This window comes from Penaeus monodon, chromosome 30 (assembly GCF_015228065.2).
Source record: "Penaeus monodon isolate SGIC_2016 chromosome 30, NSTDA_Pmon_1, whole genome shotgun sequence".
Taxonomy (NCBI): Eukaryota; Metazoa; Arthropoda; class Malacostraca; order Decapoda; family Penaeidae; genus Penaeus; species Penaeus monodon.
In genome coordinates, this window is record NC_051415.1 from 36,001,850 (window position 1) to 36,002,293 (window position 444).

Sequence of the window (444 nt, forward strand, 5' to 3'; positions counted from 1 at the left end):
CTTGACTGTAGTCTCTTATGCTTAAAAAACAGCTTCGTCAGGGGGGGAGCCTCAGACACACGCCACAGCTCCTTGTCCTCCGCCACCGCCGTCACTGCTTTCGCACTAAACCTGGCGTATACACACACACACACCAACGTTGCTGTACATAGGCCTTAGACTGTAAATGGCTGCAGTACATAAAAAAATCATCAGCAATACAGCGGCGTGCTTTTGGCGACATGTAGATCATACAAATGACAATGTATTTGTATTATTCTGTACAAGTGATAATTAATTAATTAACACAAAAATTTCCACACCGCAACCATGCATGAGGGCAGGCAGGAAGCATTCTCTCAGTAATCCCACCTGGACACCACTTGGAGCAAGGACTACTATGACAATACCCTATGTCATCCCATACGCAATAATCTAAGCAAGAAAGCTGTGAGTTACGCTTAG